This window comes from Misgurnus anguillicaudatus, chromosome 12, assembly GCF_027580225.2.
Source record: "Misgurnus anguillicaudatus chromosome 12, ASM2758022v2, whole genome shotgun sequence".
NCBI classification, from domain to species: domain Eukaryota; kingdom Metazoa; phylum Chordata; class Actinopteri; order Cypriniformes; family Cobitidae; genus Misgurnus; species Misgurnus anguillicaudatus.
In genome coordinates this window covers 8,464,701-8,485,672 of record NC_073348.2, presented here as the reverse complement: position 1 = coordinate 8,485,672, position 20,972 = coordinate 8,464,701, and the positions used below count along the sequence as shown (strand labels likewise).

The following is a 20,972-nucleotide window of genomic DNA, read 5'->3' as shown; positions in this document are numbered from 1 at the left end:
GACAATAAATAGGTCAAGTCCGACCACCGGAAGCGTTTGATATTTTTAACTTTCAACTCGGAGTTGTTTTTAATTCACAGCAACTGTTTAAACATTTGTGTCAGTTTCAACAGGGCGGTGTGCTTCCACTAAGCTCTGGTCTCTAATGAAAGGTAGATGGACCCAAATAAATATATTTTATCTTGGTCCTGAAACATTGTACTCTGAGTCTATGGTGGAGAAGGTATTTAAATAAACCGCGGAAATTTCGTAGTCGCGTATCTATTAATAGACTATAGTGAACGTTCTGTCAGAACGTCCACTGCAGGTATCGTTCTAAAAATCATGGTTACCATGGGTCTGATTCACATTCCAACTAAATTTTGATGCCCATTCCAACTAAAACAGTAAATGTTTATACTTTATTTTGAAAGTACTAACAAAATTCTACCTTCTGTTAAAATTTCATGCAAATATCTAATAAAATGAGACAGTTACAAGCAAAAACTTGTGAATAAGCAGCATTTCGGTCACACACATTCCATAGACATCCATATATAACTTTTTCCTCTGATTTCTAATATTAAAAATGTCATAACTTTCTCAATACTCGACAGATTTTAACAATCCTTGTTTCTTTGCAAATGGGAATGTCTGCTCTGTCTAGTCATGTGATAAATTTAGAGTTTTGGGGTTTTTGAAAATTTTGTTATCATACCTACTTACTGAGAGAGATTCAAACTTGCACGTGAAACGTTTGTGCTAAACAGTGAGAAAACACACAAATATGAATAAATTGTCTACAACTGTGGTGTACTCAAAACATAATGAATAAATGTGGTAACATTACCTTAAGGTCTTGAATGGCCGCTTGGTTGAGAACAGACAGACAGTCAGTTAAAGGAACAGTGTGTAGGATTGTGGCCAAAACTGGTTATGCCAGCACAAAACTTGTGGCTAAAACTGGTACTGCAATCACACAACTGGTGGCCAATACACAACATGACAACATAAACATCTGTTGAGGGCTGCACTTTTTAAATGACAATATCCTAGCCGGACCACTGTTGTCAGTGATATAAGTATTTGAAATGAAACTTATTTCTTAATGTCTATTGACATATCAGGGCCATTTTATGATTAATTGATATAAATTTCTTACATAGCCTACTGTTCCTTTAAAGTTAGTCCTTACAGAGAAAGAAACACACATAAATATGAATTAATTTTCCACTTACAGAACTGTGGTGTACATCAATCTGCTGATAAAAATGAGTCTCAGGCAATATTGCTGTGTCAATGTCACGTAGTCTCGTCGTATGTCCAACATTACACTAATAACTGTAACCGAGTCAGTATTAAAATGAAGACAAACACGACAAACAGCATATTTTTAAAGTTTAAAGATGCTTTAAAGAGGATGAATGAGTTTGCAGTGCTTACCTGTTAGCGTCTGTGTTCTGACTGCTGCTCTGTGAAACTCCGTAAGAGATGTGGGGGAGGGGCGAGTGTCAAATTAAAGCGCATTATTTACTTCAGGTGTGTGGGAGAGAGTGTGTAGCTGTGTCCCAATTCAAAGGCTGCGACCTTCTAAGGACGTATTTTAAGACCGATTGCGTCACAGCAGCGCGACTTAAGGCCAGTAAGGCCGTCCCATTTCAAAGGATGCTTAGAATGAAGCCTCAAAATGCGTCCTCATTTCTCAGCGCTGTTAAGGATAGAACGAATGGATCCTTAACAGCCGAGGATATCCCAAGAGTCATTGCGCGTCTGCAACGGCTGCATATAATGGGTGGATATTCTAAAATAAACAATTAAAACCTTTATTAAATAAAAGTGTATTTATCAGAAAACATTTTTTCTTGTCACTGTTTTAGTATTATAAGTTATGTTTTGTGTTAATAATATTCTTTTTATGTTGCGTATATTTATAGGTTGATTAATTTGGTATACTGTTGAATAGTTTAATATACATCAACGTGTCATATTTCTAAAATAAATTAATAATTTTTCTGATGTCATATTTATTTTAATAAGTCAGAAACATGCAGGGGGGCGCGTGCAGCAGGTGACGCTAATTATGGGTCCTCCGAAGTTTAGAATGTCTCATTTCAGTTCTCTTCGCGAACTTCTGAGGCTTCCACCTTGAAAGACCGAGTGTTCACCTTTTAAGGTCGAATGCTCATAAGGTTGCAGCCATTGAATTGGGACACAGCTTGTGTGTTTTAGTTATTCAGTACAGTTTAAGTTAAGTTTTAATGTATTAATTATTTGGTAATAAGTTATGGTAAATCATTTGCAGTTTTTGAGTTCATATCACAGTTTCTATTAAGTGAAAATAAAAAAAAGTTATATAAGCATAATATTAAAGGAACACGCCCACATTTTGGGAATTTAGCTTATTCACCGTATCCCCCAGAGTTAGATAAGTCCATACATACCTCTCTCATCTCCGTGCGTGCTGTAACTCTGTCTGACGCAGCCCCCGCTAGCTTAGCTTAGCACAAAGACTGGAAGTGGGTGGCTTTAGCTAGCATACTGCTCCCAATAAGTGACAAAATAACGCGATCATTTTCCTATTTATGTGTTGTGATTTGTATAGTCAAACCGTGTACAAATAACAAGGTGATATGAGACACAGCGATCTTTTAACAGTATACATACTGAGAACTATATTCTCTGAAGACGAAGCACTGCCGCATGGGCGGAGTGATCTGCTCGCAGCACACGAGAAGCCCCTGGTGAGGAGCAGAGAGTTCGGTCAGAATTGTGCAAATCACTCCGCCCATGCGGCAGTGCTTCGTCTTCAGAGAATATAGTTCTCAGTATGTATACTGTTAAAAGATCGCTGTGTCTCATATCACCTTGTTATTTGTACACGGTTTGACTATACAAATCACAACACATAAATAGGAAAATGATCGCGTTATTTTGTCACTTATTGGGAGCAGTATGCTAGCTAAAGCCACCCACTTCCAGTCTTTGTGCTAAGCTAAGCTAGCGGGGGCTGCGTCAGACAGAGTTACAGCACGCACGGAGATGAGAGAGGTATGTATGGACTTATCTAACTCTGGGGGATACGGTGAATAAGCTAAATTCCCAAAATGTGGGCGTGTTCCTTTAAGAGTAGTAGGCTATAGGAGAGATTCATCAAAATAGTAATTTCCTATGTCACTACACATTTTAGTAGATTGGATCTTTTTTAGTGAAGAAAAAAAATATTTATAGTAATTTATAAACCAGACAAAGGAAGGCTTAGAACACCTCCACTTACAGTAATGAATATGATATTTACCCATAAGAATAATCATATTGACCAAATCTGATATTGAAGAATCTATATTGTCAAAAATGTGTGACAGGTTGATAGTAGGGATATTATCCACCTTACATGACAGCCAATTATGTATCTCAGACCAGAAGCTGTTAGATACGGGATAAGTTAAATAAACTCATTTCGTTTAGTGACTTACACTGTCAGGTTTTACATTGTATAGTATACTACAATACACTATAGTTTACTGTAAGAACTAAAGTATATGGTACTTAGGCTACTACAGTTTATCAGTTTAGTTAATACTATGGTATAATATAATTTACTACAATACACTAAAGTTTACTGTAGTAAGAACTAAAGTTTACTACAGTTTATCACTTTACTATAGTCAATACCATGGTATGTATAGTAAATACTATTATATACTATAGTATACTACAATACACTATAGTTTACTGTAGTAAGAACTAAAGTATACTATGGTCTTTACTACAGATTATCAGTTTACTATAGTTAATACTATGGTATGTGTAGTAAATACTATAATATACTATAATTTACTACAGTTTACTACAGTTTACTATAGTAAATACTAAAGTATACTACAGTATTTTTTCATGTGGGTACATTTAAAAACATCACAGTTAAAGGGATAGTTGGGCCAAAAACGATATTAAACCCATGATTTACTCACCCCCAAGCTGTCCGAGTTGCATATGTCCATCGTTTTTCAGACAAACACATTTTCGGATATTTTAGAAAATATTTTAGATCTTTCTTTTGATTAAATGTAATGTTACGGGGTCCAGCAATAGTCCACGACCTTCAAGTCCAAAAAAAGTGCGTCCATCCTTCACAAATTAAATCCAAACGGCTCCAGGATGATAAACAAATGTCTTCTGTGGGTAATCCGTGCGGTGTTGTTGTAGAAATATCCATATTTAAAATGTTATTAACGTTATAAACTACCTTCCGGTAGCGCCGCCATTTTAGACTCAGGAGGGAGTATTAGCGTAGTGTACGCACTTTTCTTAGTGACGTATGACAAATTCGGAGGGCGGGGGGACAGAGCAGCAGCAGAGAAACTCTGTACGCTGCGTAAGCTCTCATCCTGAATGCACATCACTCTAAGATGGCGGCGCTACCGGTAGGTAGTTTATAACGTTAATAACATTTTAAATATGGATATTTCTACAACAACACCGCACGGATTACCCACAGAAGACCTTTGTTTATCATCCTGGAGCCGTTTGGATTTAATTTGTGAAGGATGGACGCACTTTTTTTGGACTTGAAGGTCGTGGACTATTGCTGGACCCTGTAACATTACATTTAATCAAAAGAAAGATCTAAAATATTTTCTAAAATATCCGAAAATGTGTTTGTCTGAAAAACGATGGACATATGCAACTCGGACAGCTTGGGGGTGAGTAAATCATGGGTTTAATATCGTTTTTGGCCGAACTATCCCTTTAATTAGTAATAAGCTGTTTTTTACTGTGGTTCTGAGGCAGTCGGATTAGATGGGCGGGCCACATCGAAGACTAGGAAGGTAACGCCCACTGCCATGATTGCATGACAGTTTTGCGACGTAACCTAACTTTCAACGTCACTACACGCATGGAATTGTTTTGAAAACCACCTACGGTATATTGAAACATGCTAGCCGGCAGGATTCTCCCTTATATCGAGCCAGAGTCTGATCCAGAATACCAAGACGACGAACCTACACCTCAAATAAGGAGGATGCTCCAGCCTGTTACAGCGTGGTAAATCTTTATTACTAACTTTTTATTTTGCAAATATACTCGTGAGGTTGCTGTGCCTCTAATGTAACTGAAGATGTTACTGGAAGTTATTATTCAAAATTAAAATAATTATCATCAAAGTTAAAGCTATTCTTACTACAAAAGCCTCACAAACCACATAAACCTTATAAACACATAATGTTGTAATGTTACATATCTCCGTTATTTTATAAAAAGCGTCTTTTAAGTTCAGCACGATTATGATTGGTTGTTTTTTTTTTAGTAAATTTAAACAAGTTTACATAGTCATTTACACTGCATTTAATAAAATAACAACTAATCACTTACTATCAATATTCCAACCCTATATTACGAAATTGCGTGACTATTTCACGCATGGACCAGCGTGAAAATGTCACGCTTTGCCGCGTTTGAGCGTGAGCATGTCACGCTTTTCTGTTTGTGTCACTGTCATGTGTTGGTTACTCAACTTTTTGGTCCTATTTTCAAACCATTGTCGCTTCGGTTTAGGGTTAGATTTGGTGCTTGTGTTATATGTCACTTTAAGTATTTGTCACTTTAAGTGTTGGTTTATAGAAAAAAGATACAAGACTTATTCTTTTATATTTTCTAAACTTTACCCAATTGTCACCTGACGTTGGGGTTAGAGTTTGTTTAGGTAATAATGTCATTTTATGTAACTAAGAATTGTTGATACATCCCTCTATCATCTGTTTGCGTGCACGTAAGCGCTGGAGCGCGCTTCGATAGCATTTAGCTTATCCCCATTCATTCAATGGTACCATTTAGAGATAAAGTTAGAAGTGACCAAACACATCAACGTTTTTCCTATTTAAGACGAGTAGTTATACGAGCAAGTTTGGTGGTACAAAATAAAACATAGCGCTTTTCTAAGCGGATTTAAAAGAGGAACTATATTTTATGGCGTAATAGCACTTATGGGATTACTTCGACTCGGCGCAGTAACACTCTCCCTCTCTAATTATGAGAGTGAGAAGGGGAGCGGACTTTTCAGGAACGTTGATGTGTTTGGTCACTTCTGGCTTTGTCTCTGATTGGTGCCATTGAATGAATGGGGCTAAGCTAAATGCTATCGAAGCGTCGCAGCACGCTCCAGCGCTTACGTGCACGCACACAGATGATAGAGGGATGTATCAACAATTCTTAGTTAAGGTAATAACATATTTTAATATTGAAAATGAGTAGACTATTCTTTTAATAATCATACCTTTTATCAAAAATTACTGACATCAGCACATACAGCTATAATGCACCCCGCAAATACAAGTCTTTTACCTGGTGAGTCTGCTCTCATGTCACCACCCACAATTACTTTGTCCCCCTGGCTTAGCTGCTGCAACACTTCTTGTTCCTTCTTCCATGTGTAGATTATTGCTGGTTCAAGATACATACTGGCATGCTTCCGGAAGGTTCTGTGGGTAATGCTCCTGACACACATTGTTTTGAATATATAAAAGTAATAAACAATAACTAGTTTTAAAGTATTTTTGATTTTGTATATGTTCCTTTACAAATACCTTTTTTAATTGGAAGAACGATCCACCCTTGAAATATATCGCAGCAGATAACTGGAGGTTGCCCAAAGGTGTGCTCCTAAAAACAGGTTGGCTTTTCCATTGACGGAAGTATTGACAGTGTGGACATAGTTGATCTATTGCAATAAAAGTCCCTTTTCTTCGTGGCCAAACATTACAGCGCCTCGAGCACACTGGGCAGGTATCAAAGAGTTGCAGGAGGCAGTTTTCAAATACAAATGTGTGTAACAGAGCGGCAGGTAGTAGATGTTATGAGTTTTTTCCTCTACCTTTTACTCTGCTAACCCGTCATGACGGGGGCGTGAGAAAGCAAAATATTCTGAATAAATGTATTTTCTATAACCTGTAGTTACCGGGTGTTGCCACCGTTACATGTGGCAAAACAAAAGGTTGGAAAGTTTCAGCATATGTAGTGGTTGAAACACCAACACTTTTGACTGCAGCCTCGGTTTGTGTTCCTATAAAACAAATAATTGTTTGTTATAAAAACTATTGTTTGAAAATATTAGGAACTACAACAATAACTTAAACGGGTAAAAAATTGGCCTCTATGTGATAATCAAGATAAAAGGAACGGCCAATTAAAGTTACAAACACAAAACAACTATTTAAGCTATAATGTCACATTTTACATTATTGTTACTATAGTGTAGTCTTATTACAGACAACATTCCACCAACAGCAACATTTCGTATGCTCACTTGAATGGACATAGAACACACGCTCACAGACAGGCACGCAAACAAACAAACAAACACACACACACACACTTCGTGATCCACATAAAAATAACACATACTAGCCCACAGACACAATACATACAACGATACCGACAACATTTAACCAACAGCAATACATAGTGGGCCCATTTGAGTAAAGACGCATACAGACACGCGCTAACAAATAATCATGCGCGTGCACGCACCCCCCCCCCACATACACACACTTACTTCACGACAATATCCATATAAATTAAGTTTAAAAAACATACAACACACCTTTGCTTCTGAATTTAGGACCCAATGTTCCAAACGACAGCTGTGTTTGAGTGAGATGTGCATTTCGGTGTGTCTGTTTGACAAGCTACATCCTGCTTTGTTGGGACATTCTGTGAATTGGGTAAAACACGAAGGTTACAAACAATCAGGACATATCAAGCGATCTTAAACAAAGTAACAGTGACACAAATTATTAAAATATATATGTACTTACAGATTGATGCGCCGTTTCTGTAGGATCCAATATAGTTGGAACAGCATTGTTTGTCAATCTCATTCTTGTTGCAAATCCAGCATCGACCTGTGTCTTGTTTGCAAAGGATTTAACCACTCATTTCTAATGTTAGGGCCGATTCACACCGGCTGCGTGGCGTGTGCGTCTTAGCTGCGTGGCGTGTCCGTTTTTATTTAGGCTCCCATGTTAGCAGGTTTGACAGTTCACACCGCCTGCATGACACGCACGTCGTAACAGCGTGAGGTGAAGCCAGCGCAGAGTTCGAGCCGCCATCTTGGTATACCCAACTGGCAGAGGGCGTCACTGACTTCCATTCAAAATCATGTTTTAAATTCACCGCTTTACAGCGTATCAGTCACGCAAGATCATTTTTAGGATATGTGTACGTAACTTAACTGTTAATTCTGGTGTTATTTGCAATGTTTTACTCAGGCAGGAAAATGGATTTATAAAAAACCGTTAAGGTGAGTGTGTCTGTTGCGTTCTGTTAATGACACGGGTATAAATAAAGTTTTTTTGACATTCAGCTACATGGTCAGCGTTATTTCTCTAAATAAGTTGAGGTAACTTGTAAGTTTAGATAACATAAAACCAGCAAATTATTGCATGCACATACTGTACAAAGTATGATTATTTATTTAGATTTCAGAATGAGCACGTTTGTCATTAATACTAAATATGCCACGGTCTGTCTGCTGATCTTAAACAGTAATGAATATGAATGTATAATAACTGATTAAAAACTAAAATGTACAACTTTCAGTAAATAACTATGTACATGCTTAGGACGTTTGTGTTGTAATAATGTATAGGGTAACATCAGATATAAAAACGAAGACTGGTAAAGTGATGTTTTATCATTAAAATCTGATTGCTCCATTGACTTAATAGAATGTTTGGGTATACCAACATGGCGGCGCGGTGGCTTCAGAGTTTTGACGTCATGCGCAATCCAGTCATTTATATAGATCAGTGGCCACACGCAAGCGTCTTGGAAGCGTTTCCAGGCAAAATATATGTCACCTATATAAACAGCAGCGCGTTAGCGCTGCTTCTGGTATGTACAGACACAAAAAACGCGATGCAGCCGCCACGCAACTGACATGCAACAGATACGCCACGCAGCCGGTGTGAATTGGCCCTTAGGCTCCAAAGGAAGGATATGCAGCGACTGTGTTCTCACACAGCCAGGTATGGCAAACTTTGGCGAATTTTAAAGGCATGTTTTCAGATTAAACGCTGTGTAAGGTCTGATTCGTCTCGTGTGTTACTTCCGTACAAGCGAAGCTGTGGGCGGGGCTACAAAAGTATACGTGTCCTTTTGGTTATGGGGAGGTGTTTCAATTCTACTTTGACGTAATATTTTTCCGAAATTCCACACTGGAGTGTAAAGCTGGCTTGGTGCCAAAAACGGTTATATTTCAGTATCATGGACGTTTTCAGTTCTGAAACTTGCAGGATGTTCATTTAAGTATGATGACCTCTTATATAACAAATTGTCAAGTTAAAATTAAGTTTTTGAGTCACCGCTCCTTTAAGAGTGGCCAGATCAACAATTTGGTACATCCTGACTAGCTGGTTAAAAATCCTGTATGTTTATATAGGAAAACAGTGGTGGATGATTGCTGGTGTTTTTTGGCGATGTAACAGAAGGCAGAAACATCCAGATTAATTTCTCATGATATTGTGAATGAGTTTTTTCTTTATCATGAAGAGGGTAATGCAATCATCCACCGCTGTCATCGTCTATGGACGTCCTGGATTTGTTTGTTGCTGAGCTCACCAGTGTGTTCTACTTTCAGGGTTTCCTGCAGAAAATTTGTTCGCTAAAGGACAAGTTCGGTATTTTACACTTAAAGTCCTGTTTTCAGATTGTTTATGATGAAAAAGAACGGTTTTGACTGAAATTTGGACATATGATGCTGGCCTGAGAATTTTCAGGTGTTTGTTGTATCACCTCCCACCTCTATAATGGGTTTATAGGTGCACGGGAACAATCCTTCCTAAAATGCATTAAACTTTCATTTACAAAGACATGAAACTCACCGAGTGGTCAGGGGTGTTCACTGATATGCTCACACAAAAATCACTGCAAAAGATGTTTCCAACAGGTTTTATCGTAGTTTTTGTCCAACTCCATTGACTTGTATTAGATGTGCTGTGAGGTACGGTATTACTCCGCGCCGGGAACCCGTTTGTATACTTGCAAATTGCAAAGGCGGATTATCGCCACCACCTGGGCTGGAGTGTCTATTATTCAAGCTCTCAGCGGAAGAATATACGGGTGTGAGGCGTTTGGAAAAATAGGTCCACAAGTTTACAACAAACAGTTAAACACCTGTTTGAAAGCATCTTTTGCAGCGATTTTTGTGTGAGCATATCAGTGAACACCCCTGACCACTCGGTGAGTTTCACGTCTTTGTAAACGAAAATTTAATGCATTTTAGGAAGGATTGTTCCAGTGCACCTATAAACCCATTATAGAGGTGGGAGGTGAAACAACAAACACCCGAACATTCTCGGGGCAGCCGCATGTGTCGGAAATTCAGTCAAAACCGTTCTATTTCATCATAAACAATCTGAAAACAGGGCTTTAATGCTGCCTTCACGTGCTATCGTGATTATGGTAACGTTAAATACCAAAACCCACCTGGAAAATGCACATGAACACCCCTCATGTGGTATTTTCCAATGGGCAACTCGTAAAATATTTTGATGCCCGAGTTGCCGAGATGAGATTACCTTTGACCTTTTCAAAATGGCGGAGAGCAGCAGCAACGTCGTGAATGGTTGAATGACAACAAAAGCAATGGTAAATACCAGTTCACAAATGGAAAATGCACTTGAACGCAGTAAACTGGTAAATTCTAGTTCACAAATGGAAAATGCACTTGAACACAACACGCTGGTAAATACCAGTTCACAAATGGAAAATATCATCTTTCCCATAGTACGTGAAGGCAGCATAAGTGTAAAATACCGAACTTGTCCTTTAAGGTGGTAGGATTGGGCGAGTGGGCGGGGCGTATGTTTCATGATGAAAATTAAAATATTTTTATTTAAAACACTCAAATAAAATGTAATTTTGAAGAAACTATGACAGAAAATTAACACATACTACATTATTAATGAATTAAATGTTTTTAACAGATACCTTTAATGGGAATAGCTGCGTGATGAAGTGAAACTAAAGGGTTAATAAACACAAACTAAAGCAGATGTTGCAGATGATAGATTGCGCAAAAAATGGTAAAAACTGATTATTTCCCACTACTAATTACATTATCTTAAACGAGTGTAACTACTGTAGCATGTAAATAATGCACATAAATAAAGTAAGCAACAGCACTCAACAATTATATCTAATCAACAGGCACGTGAAACCTAGCTAGCAGGTTGCTCAAACAACAAAATCAGCTAACTTACTTCAAATTTGCGAGAGAACTATAGACCAATACAATAACAGGTTTAAATAACCACAAAACATAAGTCCACTTACAGTTCTCACGGACAAGCGTTTTATCAACTGGCTATCCCTCCAGACATGATGGACCACGTCTTTATGTCATTTCGGCCGTGTGGCACGTGTGCCCGCTCGCTGTGGGAAGCGCGTCCGCGCTATTCTCCGAGATGTTTTATCAACTGGCTAGTTATCCTCCAGACAGTGACAGTCCGGACCACATCTTTCTCATTTCGGCCGTGTGGCGGGGACTTTAGACGTCATCAACAGGAAATCTCTCACTCCCCGGTTTCAGCCTAACGTTCTTAGAAGTTTACCTTTCAGTTAATATACATAACCTTATATATTAGTCTTTCAAAATGGTAGTTTTTCCAAATATTGTTGTAGTACACAGAATTGTGTGATTTCTAAGGTAACTGATTACCAGTTCTTTATTTCTGTGGAGAGACTGTAGTTCGACAATGGTGTTTTGTTTTGTCCCGAGATGCAACCACAAGTTGTCGAATGAAAGATGCTTGTTTTATCGTTTTCCGTCCGATGTTACCCAGCGGAGACTCTGGGTTTGTGCCGTAAGGTAAGCTCACACAACAATGATTTCCATGTGAATACCGTATTTGGGTGATTCTTCAACTAGGGGCACTTTTAGCCTTGTGAATTTGAAATTAAAAAACTTGCTCAAAAGTCATGTAACACAGTCTGATAAGTTTAAACAATTTAGTTCCTGTCTCCGCCTCCCAAAATGTCTAGTGTAATCGGATTGGTCAGATGACTACTCAACTGTTATTGGTCACCTGGGTTCGGCGTGTGTTTGAAAGGTTACGCCCCTGACTACGCGTGGGTTGACACCAGTTCTGACTGAGAGTCACAGCCTCAGAGGCAACGTAAACAAGCGTTATATCTATAAACGATGGTGTCTGTACTGCCTTACCACTTCGAGCTCGATCCAGAGAGTTCAGAAGGCCGTTACGATATAAACGATCTCCGTCAATGAACGCAATTGGATTTAACTTTTTTAGGTGTCCTTAGCTCTGCCAGAATGCTAAACGAAGACGAAAATGTGTTGCAAAGACATGCAAAAGGTAATTATAACATACTACATAACTATATGGAAACACCAAATGTAGCACATAGAAAGTATTTGTTGAAATGATTATAAAACGATTTCACTTGGTAATTTCTACATTATTTTACTATAGTAAACTTTATTATAAGACTGCTTACATACTATTTTACTGTGCTATGTTTTTACTTATTAGGTTTTAAGGAGAATGCAACAGGTTCCAGGGCCTCTTACCTGCGTGATTCATCTTCCAGGTTTTGCACAAATTGTCTAAATCCCTACACACAGAACATTTATTGTACCGACTATAAGCCTTTGAGGCGCATGACTAGAGTAAGTTTTATTACATTTTTAAACCAAAAACACTAAAGTATTATTATAGTAACAAAGTACCAAAAAGAACAAAAGATGTAACTTTAAAGAAAATATAGTAGTCAGTCAAAAGTTTATTTATTACAAATATATATTTAAATGTTAAACAATATACAAATAAACATACTTTAGTAACCATATTGTGCTCTTCTTTCAAAAAATTGTTCAATTCACTTCTTACAGCTATCTATTCAGATAAATGGCATATCAAAGCTTTGTCAGCTGGTGCTATCTAAGATGACAGTTTAGGGTTATCATCCTGTCGTGTGTTGTTCTCCAGATATGCTTGGAGCTTCCTGATCGGAATGTTGGCTTCCGACGACCCCTGCACTGAAGATGGCATGCAATCACGTCCTCCTTTGAAGGTCTCTTAAACTGTGATTCCAGGTCCATTGGAATCGGGGTTTCCTTCAGCTTATCTTCAAATACCTCATCAAAGAGAATCCTGATCACATCATCCACATAACTGTACAAATGAAGAGTTTGGTTCCAAAACGCGATAAACGCCATTTTTGAAAAAAACGAGTTACTGCCAAAATCAGCATTATATCAGGTCAGTATTTAAAAGTAAATTCTTATTTTTACGCAAAATCCAATATCCGCCGTGTTATTCTGTCATCTTTTCTCCCTTTTTTCCCCAAAATGCGATAAACGCCACTCCCCTTTTTTTACAGAACGCAATAAATCCCACAGCGCACCATTCACGCAATGTAAACAAACATGGCGGCGCGCTGAGTACATGGAGTCCTAGGCTGCGTCCGAAACCGCATACTGTATAGTAGGTACTGAATAGGATGAAGTACCTACTTACTTGCTGTTAAAACAGTAGGTACTGTATAGTATGAATCCTGGTAGTATGAATGAGATTCGGACGTACTACATCCGCCATGTTGCTACATCACGTGACATACGTCGTCATCACGTCGTGTCATTTCAGCGCGAAAACAGCCGCGTGCCTCTTCTTCTTCGTTGGGTAACTCCTCGTCCAGGGCATCATGGGATAGTGTAGCGTCCATCGTATGCACACTGCAAAATCTAACCGGAAGTAGTAGGTAATCCGGGTACTTTTCGCATACTGTTTTCGAATACTATGTATTCGGACATACTACTCGCTTCGCCTACTGCTTTTCGCGTACTATATAGTATGTAGTAGGCGGTTTCGGACGCACCACTAGTTTTCCTCATCTACTTTGTACTTTGTGATCAACAAACAAAACAAAATAATACTTTAATTGCATTGATAAACCTGTGATGGTTTTCTGTGATGGGAAAGAAACGTAAGCCATCAACATCTAATAATTTCCCTGAGAGGCACTCGGGAGACGGGTGCTTGTTCTCCCGACAGCATCAAGCTTCTCATGCTAACACATTGACCCCAGAGGATCTTATGAAAATCTTTCCATAATTTTACTCAAAGTCAACGAAAATCGAGCAGGACCAAAAACATTTTACAGCTGATCGCTCTGAAAGACGTTAAGCGAAGACGTCAAGTAACCTCAATGACAGGGTTCTTAATATGACAAAGTAAGTGTTTTGATTAATAACATTAATGTTTATATTTTTAATTAGTGTGTACAACTAGTCAACTAAATGAATATAACATGGCAAAGATGAATGCACATTTATATAGGCTATTGGTTCAATAGATTTATAGCATTTTGAATAAAAACTTGTCATGGATTTATTGCATTTTGTGGAAAAAATAATCCGTTTTTATAATAAATCTTTGAAAATCAACTTATGGATTTGAATTTTTTATGTTTTTATAACCTAAAGATGCTGTTTGAAAGTTTGTAACAGAAAATAGTTGTTTTCATCTTGTCACTTTCTTGGTATAGAAAACACGTTTTTACCAAAATTTGTGACCAGTCACGGAAAGTAGGGACACAAGTCGGATCATTTTGAGTTATTCACAGATTCTGAAAGTGCAGTTTCTAAGCTTTCCAACGATGTGTAACACATGGAAATCTGATAACATATGAAGAAGTTGTGGCCATTTGAATATAGGAACTCAGAAATACTCAAACCGAGAAAATCGAGACGAAAGAGACTCTTCTTTCCAACTGGGGGAGACAATAGGGCTCATTTACATCTCATTTAGCTAAGCCATACCCTCTGTAAAGCCGTTTTGAGATACTGATGTTCTAGCATCATGTAGTATTTTATGACAGAAGTCAAAATGACAACATGCAAAAATAAACATTGACTTTTTACCTTTGTGTTGATCACAACTCGAATCCAGTCTGTTTCAGATTATCCAATGACCATTTTGTCCACAAATGCGTATAATCCGTGAAATAAAGATGTATAGTCTATATTGTTGACATCAGATTTCGCATGAATGTCTAGTAATACAACATAATATACAATCTGAGGACTATTTGAAGAGTTTGGTTCCAAAATGCAATAAATCCATTTTGACAAATTTTGGTAAAAACGTGTTTTCTATACCAAGAAAGTGACAAGATGAAAACAACTATTTTCTGTTACAAACTTTCCCATAGCATCTTTAGGTTATAAAAACATAAAAAATTCAAATCCATAAGTTGATTTTCAAAGATTTATTATAAAAACGGATTCTTTTTTCCACAAAATGCAATAAATCCATGACAAGTTTTTATTCAAAATGCTATAAATCTATTGAATCAATAGCCTTTATAAATGTGCATTCATCTTTGCCATGTTATATTCATTTAGTTGACTAGTTGTACACACTAATTAAAAATATAAACATTAATGTCATTAATCAAAACACTTACTTTGTCATATTAAGATCACTGTCATTGCGGTTACTTGACGTCTTCGCTTAACGTCTTTCACAGAGATCAGCTGTAAAATGTTTTTGGTCCTGCTCGATTTTCGTTGACTTTGAGTAAAATTATGGAAAGTTTTTCATAAGATCCTCTGGGGTCAATGTGTTAGCATGAGAAGCTTGATGCTGTCGGGAGAACAAGCACCCGTCTCCCGAGTGCCTCTCAGGGAAAATATTAGATGCTGATGGCTTACGTTTCTTTCCCATCACAGAAAACCATCACAGGTTTAGCGATGCAATTAAAGTATTATTTTGTTTTGTTTGTTGATCACGAAGTACAAAGTAGATGAGGAAAACTAGGACTAGGACTCCGTCCGCCATTGTTTGTTTACATTGCGTGACTGGTGGGCTGTAATATCAGAAATGGATTTATTGCATTCTGTAAAAAAGGAGCAGTGGCGTTTATCGCATTTTGGGAAGAAAGGGAGAAAAGATGACAGAATAACACGGCGGATATTGGATTTTGCGTAAAATTAAGAATTTCCTTTTAACTACTGACCTGATATAATACTGATTTTGGCAGTAACTCATTTTTTTTCAAAAATGGCGTTTATCGCGTTTTGGAACCAAACTCTTCATTTACATCGTAACATGTAAGGGTATATGATTACGCTCCGTTAAACACATGAACCCGCCTTCAAAGTTAAGTTTTTATTTTATAGGTAGTATAACAGATCATCCAAACAGCGCCGTCGAAAACGTGACGTCCTTTAGAGATGTTACCAATCGCTCGCTCGTTCCTCCATCAGCCAATGACTTCATGGAAAATATTGATAGACAAAACATATAGCCAATTATATAATGAATTCAACAATCTCTATGTAAATTCTGTGTGTTTGGACTCATGCTGCGCTGCAGGAACTGACAAAGAGATGACGACAAAGTACCGCGAGAGCGACTCGAAATTAAACTACTCCGAAAGATTTCTTGAGGAGCTCTCCCGGTACTTAGACGTCATCTGACTGCAGCGCCGCATAAAGTCAGTGACGCAGCTGACGTACGATGCAGCTGACTGTTATTTGTTCCGCCCGAGCCTCTTTTATTTTTCTTTTGTTTTGTGCGCCCGAGCTTTACAGTCTGGGGAGACGCATGCTATACGCTTGAAAAAACAACAACTTAGCAAACATATCTGAGGAACAGGGCAGCCGCGTCACTACAGTCACGTGACTTCGTGCTCGAGCCGGAAGAGAAGACAATGCTGAATAAAGTCGTAATTCTGCTATTTTTGGACCAAACTGTATTTTCGATGCTGCAACACGTTCAAACTGACCCACTGATGTCATATGGACTACTTAGATGATCTTTTTATTACCTTTCTGGACATGGAAACCGTACATAAATTTTCAATGAAGGGGACAGAAAGCTCTCGGACTAAATCTAACGTTAAAACATTATAAACTGTGTTCCGACGATGAACGGAGGTCTTCCGAGTTTAGAACGACATAAGGGTGAGTCATTAATTACATTATTTTCATTTTTGGGCGAACTATCCTTATTTAGTAGTCACGCTGTTCCCTTTGGGGGCGGATGCGAAAACACAAGCTTATACAGTATGTAAATATACACAGACAATGACGCCCCCCCCCCCCCCCCCGCTGCACGCTAGAATCTCTGGAAGAACAAGCCTATTTTAACCGCAAAATGTACGCTTTTAAATATACATAAACTGCTATCTCAAACATGGAGAGGCTTCTTCGTGATCTCAACTAACAGATTCTCCAATAAAACGAAAATCACAAATTTTGAAAAAAAAACTTTGTTTCTCATTTTCTCAGAACTTGTGCTGCCGACTTGTGTCCCTGGTTTCCGTGACGGGTCACATTTGTCAAAATGGATTTATTGCATTTTGGAACCAAACTCTTCAAATATTGCAGTAAATAAATCTTTTGTTTTGATCATTTATTTCCCTGCTTCATACATTAAAACAGTAAGTTTTTAATTATGAATGTATTTGAAATAAAACATTACTGCTTACGGTATGTCACTTGTGTGTTTTGGGAACATAGCCTTGTACTTTCCCTCTCCTGCTTTTGTTACGGCTTGGTGACATTGTAATGGATGGCTGCAAGGTACAAACTGTAAAATATAAACAAGCAATACATTTATTGTAAAAGTAAATACCACTTTATTTAACACAGTTACTAAAATACTTAAATACCTGCACAGCATTCCAATAAATGGGAAAGTCAAATTTTTTGCTGCAAATCTGAAATCTCAGGGTACGGACGGCAAAGGCATCCACTGATGATGGTGATTGAAACATTGTGAAACGATGCTACTGCCTGGGTTCCTATGATTATGCAGAGAAAAAAACTTTGTCATCATCAGTTATACATTTAAGACTGGTAGTGGTTTCACTAGCTAAATACATCATGTGTGTTACACACCTTTGCTCCTCATATGCCAGTCTGACTCCAGTACTGTGTGTAATGATGTTGCATGTTTGCATACAGTGTAGAAGAATGTGTCCAGCTGCGAATCTAGGATATAGACAAATAAAACAAACATGTATTCAGTCAAAAAGACATATTATAACAATAGAGTACAACGATTATAAATCGTTAGACTATTCATTAAAACGTTAATGTATTACATGTTACATGGCCCAACATTAGCAACACACATTACGTGTTTACTTCGTTTCAAAATCTAAGAAAGCTTCAAGTAAAAACAACAGTAAAATACATATAACGTTAAACAAATCATCTGTACTTCAAGTTTCTTGAGTTTGATCATGAGAACAAACTTTACCGGTAACAGTTTAGCTGGAACAGCTTAGCAAGTTTGTAAACACGTCTAAATAAACATCGATAAAAACGATAGTCTGCATAATTCAACATACACGTGTGTAAATATGGTACGTTGTTTATGAAATACATTATTACAACACAAAACAATTAGCTTGCAAGCTTAGCTCTACACATAGATATATATCTGAGCTCTACAAGCACATAATGTTAAGCTCCGGTTACCGGTAACGTAACTTACAGTAAAGGCAAATAATAAACATGAATACTTACAGCCTGTGATCCAGAAATGCACGTAATCCAACTTTCAGGAGGAGACGTCGCGCAGCTTCGGTTCATGAGAAGCAGTTATTGTGAAAACTCCGTGATCCACTTCTGACTGGATTTTTCCGGAACCGTATTAAACATGATGTCCTCTGTGTAAGTCCATAAAGTGCTATTTTGCCCTCACATCTAAAGAGACAGCGTCTACTCGAGAGATTTAATCGCTTAAACAATGAAACAAGAGTTTGCAAACAGGGTCAAAGCAGGGACTCCCAACCTCCGCCATTTTAGCTCTCTTCTGACTCAGCGCTCTCCACCCCCGTCTTTGAGGGAGTACCCAAGCAAAGCAGAGAGGGCTGAACTATGATAATGTTGGTCTTCTCTACGTCACCAATCCCAGGAAGTAAACTGTTGCCTACAATCCGAGTGTTTTTTGTAGTCCTCGAACGTTAGAGACGATAACTCGCGTCATCGTTTTCTTTCAGGTATGTACTTTTTGAATATCGTTAGCATGTACTAATACACACTTACACACAAAAGGATGTTTAAAAACGTGTATCTCATAATAGGTGCTCTTTAATATTTTACATTTTTTCAGACCTGCTATGAACAAATGTCATTTCCACCACATTTCAATATACTGTTGTTATTTAAAAATAGAATTACTTATGCCACTCCAGAATTGTCTAAGATCATTTTTGTGAGTAGTTTTACAATTTTTTCACAATGTACAATAATTATACATTTGTCAACGAGATAAATGAACTGCCAAGAGGACCAAATGCTGAACTGTTCACCTGTCACACTCTTAAATTTAATATTGGTTTGGGTAAAAGCTTATTAGAAAATAAATAACTTGAATTGTTAAATTAAGTAGAGCATGATCTCATAAATTGTGGGTAAAGTTTTAATTTGTGATGAGAACTTTTGAAATATTTTTTAAAAAACGCGTGTGGTGATGGAAATGACAGGGTGGTGGTGGAAATGACAAGGTGTTGTGGAAATGACAATGAATTAATGTGAACGTAGGGAAACAGTATAGATATTCCTTAGAAAAATTATTAAACTCATCACACTCATTAAACTCAATTCAAGTCATTAAACATAACCACACCTGTTTTTTAGTTTAGAGTTTGAGTCTCCTCTGTCCCCCTCCCGCTTTACCCACTTCCTAATTGTCAGCTGATGACATTTGCTAACTTTTTCATCAACAAAACATAATCCATCAGCAACCAATTTTCTACACCACAAACCTCAGGACACACTACACTCATATCCCACATCCATTTTTCCCTTTTTCTCCACTGACTGACACTGAAGTTACAAAAGCCTGATTTATAGTCGTGCGTAAGTTCTACGCCGTAGCTACCTAGCATAGGCTATCCGTAGCCTGTGCGTAGCTCTGCGTAGCCTGACGTGCACCTCGGAAAATTTTAAACAGCGCGTCAGTTCTACGCGGACCGCAAGCGCTGTGATTGGTCCACCAGAACCCCTCCCGTCAGGTAAAAAAACTACATCATAGATATTTCCGTTTGCGACGGTGAAAACAAAGATGAGCCAAGTTGAGGAGTGATTTACCTCAAACTGCAACAAAAATCACTGTTTATTTACTTCCATCATTGCTGATCTTCTCAAATCATAAGCCGCTTCTCAAAATGCGTTCTTGTCTGTACTCGTGTTCTTGTGGACTTGTAAAACGTCATCAGTCGCAATTCAAAGTTCGCATCAAGCCCAAGTTCACATAAAATCCCCGGATGTGTTCTTGATCCGCCCATTTTATCGAGGATGCATCAGGAGAGACTTGTGTGGACTTATGACAGCGAAGTTTCCCAGAATGCATTTCACGTCAGGAGTTTGTTCTTCCGAGTCTGAACTTGCAAGTTCGAACTACGAAGGACACAAGTCCGAGTACTTGCTATTGAGAAACGGCTATACACAATAAGTTGCTGTTTCTTCTAAGTTTGTGGGTTAACTTGCCAAGCATCTTCTACTCTGACGTTCGTGCTGCTACTGTGTTTACAAGGGTGGATAATGCCTACAAGCGGTTTGAGCGTGTGTTTGCATGACGAAAACGAAACGACGCGGAACCTACGCCGTCGCGGCTACGCCGTAGGACCTATGCACGACTATAACGAGCCCTTAAGGGTGCACCTGATGTGCATTTGACCCTCAAAGCCTGGTTCGTGTGACTCACACATATCATCAACACCTCACTGCTCACCGGCACATTTCCATCCACGTTTAAGCAGGCGTTGGTCACTCCATTGCTTAAAAAAGCCACACTGAACCCCTTACTCACGGACAGTTATAGACCTGTCTCACATTATGGCTCGCTAAGGCAGAATCCAAATCCTTGGTTCTGATTCTGCTAGACCTGTCGGCAGCTTTTGACACATTCAATCATCAGATACTACTAGCCACCCTATTGTCGCTAGGGATCACA

The 20,972-nt window shown here is 38.2% G+C and overlaps 1 long non-coding RNA gene across 3 annotated transcripts; it reads right to left on the bottom strand.

The window, feature by feature from the left end:
- Positions 1 to 12,762: 12,762 nt before the first annotated feature.
- LOC129446214 (uncharacterized) lies at positions 12,763 to 19,812 on the bottom strand. 3 transcript variants are annotated; one of them, XR_012372427.1, is made up of 4 exons: positions 17,906 to 19,812; positions 17,677 to 17,808; positions 17,494 to 17,594; positions 12,763 to 13,172 (listed from the first exon to the last, which is right to left on the bottom strand). It is a non-coding gene; the product is annotated as an uncharacterized lncRNA (long non-coding RNA). The 3 variants fall into 3 exon arrangements; XR_012372428.1 differs by having other exon boundaries at positions 17,494 to 17,580; XR_012372426.1 differs by lacking the exon at positions 12,763 to 13,172 and having other exon boundaries at positions 17,401 to 17,594; positions 17,906 to 17,998; positions 18,539 to 19,812.
- Between the last annotated feature and the right edge of the window lie 1,160 nt (positions 19,813 to 20,972).